The following is a 2,877-nucleotide window of genomic DNA, read 5'->3' on the forward strand; positions in this document are numbered from 1 at the left end:
ATGCCTCATATTAACAAATCGGTCGTGCGGCCGAATGGTTTTGAGAAAATGCGGGTTAACTACGCATTCAAGCTTTTTAGCGACGAAACTCTCAGAGGTCTTTTTTTATATAATTAAAATATAGAAGAAAAGCATGGGAGCACGGCTGCAACACTCAGCTTCGTGGAAAAAATGAGAAGGCTGATTGAGGCCGTGACATCAAGGTGGGGCTTAGGTGCACCCAGGCCGGGGGGGGGGGGGGGGCACATGAGAAGTGTATTGAAAGTTTTTTGGCTTACTTGGACGCATGGGAAACAGCTGCTGGCTCTGAAGGCAGTACAGCGCACAGTACAGTCGCAGTACAGCGGATGGATTTTGTGTTACCTTGTCAAGTAACAAGCTCTGCTACGTGACAAAGTTGAAATTCCGCTACATGATGACTTCCCGTCTGTGTCTGGATGCAATGACCATCCAACTCCCTCCCAATTTCTGATCTCTGTTAATGCTTTATGCTTCCAGAATTTGGCTAAGTCACTAATGGGAAGCAATGTGCCTCCAGGACTACTAAGGAGCCTGCTGGGAGCTGAAAAAAGAGACGAAAAGACCACTCAAAGCCGACTGGATGAGTTTCTAGATGCAGGAAACCTTGCCGAAGCACATGAAGTGCTAAGTGACTGTGGCCAGGGCATACAGCATGATGCCATGGTGGTTCAAGCCAGCGATTCCAGACTTATACATTACATGGCTGGCTATAATGCAAGAAAGAGCATTTCAAGCACCAAATATGCACAGTGCAGCCAGCAGCTCCTACAAGGGGAGGACGAACCAGCTCCAGCTGCAGCATGCCTCACTGCTGCTGTTGACCGAGAAGGCCTGCTGTACCCATCAGCCAAGCTCAATGCACTCGTGACCTCTCTTGAGAACACTCACTCACTGCTTTAGTGTAAGGGAAATCGACACTGACTGCATCATGGATTTGGTTTCCTTTCTGCAGTTTAGAAAGCTGACCCTTGTTGGCTGCTCTAATCACAGTATGTCCCTCACAAACAAAATTATCAAGTTTTATGTTCTTACTAGGCTCCACTTCTATTTCAAGGCCCATAACTGTAAGCGCAACGCTAAGCAGGAAAGATAATGAAAATGCTGAAACTTTAAAGGGTGCTCTAAGTTACATATTTATTCAAGGTCGATTGTATTAATTTTTTTCTATTTTGTGGAAAGTGATATCCTTGCCTTCCCATTTCTTAGTGCCAAGCGATGCAGTGTTGGTGTTCAATGTTTCATGATTTTTTTCTTTCTAATTACACAGAATCATGTGTAAATGTATCTTATATTTTGAATTACCCTGGATTTTATGATGTGCAGTACTTTGCTATTACTACAATGTGCAATAAATTTTTGCTATGCTTTGATTTGCTTGTTTGGAACCCCAATCACATTTACTAGGAGTAATGCTGATGCTTCGTATTCTTGAAGCTGAAGGAGGTGGAAAACATCGACTAAAGAACAGCCAACTTTTTTTCTTTCATTTAATACCTCTTAATTTTCCTACATATTTCTTTATGCCCTAAGGCAATAAACAATGTTATTGAAAAAAAAAAATGCTACCGCACGGAGCCGAAAAATCTTTCCATCCTCATTCTTTTGGTCTGTCTCCTACTTTCAACATGCACTATCTCGACCAGACGGGACTCATTCAAGACCTTCAATTCCTGAAACTGAAAGGATTCGCGAATAAAACTTTAGATATGCCAATATTCTACACACCAGAAGTATTAGAGTACCAACCAATCAATTTTAACGGTTTTGTTTGTCGTGTTTCACGTGCCAAAATTACTCGGGCTATGAGAGACACCGTAGTGGAGGACTTCGGAATTTAGATCACCTGGAGTTCTTTAACGTGTGCTAACATCCCACAGCACACGGGCGCCTTCGTCACCTTTATTCGCAAAGCCGGGAAACCAGTAGACACTGACAACCTCCGACCCATCTCTCTCGTGTGTGGGCAAATTGATGGAGACGATGGTGCGGGATCGGCTGTCTGAGTACCTTGAACAACACAACACTTTCGCGGACACCATGTTCGGATTTCGCCAACACAGATCCGCACAGGATGTCCTGCTCCAACTGACCGCGAAATACTGAACCCCATCACATGCACGAGAAACGACAAAATTGTCCTCGCCCTGGATCTCAAAGGGGCGTTCGACAACGTAACACACGAGGTCATACTCACGCACTTGAGTCAAACGCACTGTCGTATGAACACTTTCAACTACATCAATTTCTTACAGACAGACTGTCTTATATCCGAATACAGGATCAACAACACGAACCTTTTTTGCTTGGCACGAGGGGCACTCCGCAAGGCGCAGTGCTGTTTCCTCTGCTATTCAACGTTGCAATGATGCGCTTACTTGCTCTGTTGGGTGCGGACCCGTTTCCCTATGGCACGGGCTCTAGCTATCGAAGGGGTGCAGCACGCGCTGTCCTCTGCTATTCAACGTTACAATGATGCGCTTACTTGCTCTGTTGGGTGCTGACCCGTTTCCCTATGGCATGGGCTCTAGCTATCGAAGGGGTGCAGCACGCGCTGTACGCCGACGACATCACCCTCTGGGCCACGCAAGGGCGTCTTGGGACATGGAGACCAGCCTGCAAACGGCTGCTAGAATAGTTGACCGCTATGCCCGCGGCTGTGGTTTCCAATGCTCACTGCAGAAATATGAATTCGTGTATCTTTACCCCTCGCTCTCATGCTCGACTCAAATCAATCTCTCCTTGCAAGGAGGTCCCATTAAAGAATCTAAGGAAATCAGAGTTCGTGGACTCTTTATACACAACCAGCGATGATGCGGCACAACACTTGCCAAGCTCCGGCAGGTGGCGGACCAGGTG

The 2,877-nt window shown here is 46.1% G+C and overlaps 1 pseudogene; it reads left to right on the forward strand.

Annotated features, from left to right (window-relative positions):
• On the forward strand, positions 1–1,146 carry LOC146196209 (uncharacterized; annotated as a pseudogene).
• The last annotated feature ends 1,731 nt before the right edge of the window (positions 1,147–2,877 follow it).

The sequence above is a fragment of the Amblyomma maculatum genome, chromosome 3, assembly GCF_055883805.1.
Source record: "Amblyomma maculatum isolate TAMU_Amacu chromosome 3, ASM5588380v1, whole genome shotgun sequence".
NCBI classification, from domain to species: domain Eukaryota; kingdom Metazoa; phylum Arthropoda; class Arachnida; order Ixodida; family Ixodidae; genus Amblyomma; species Amblyomma maculatum.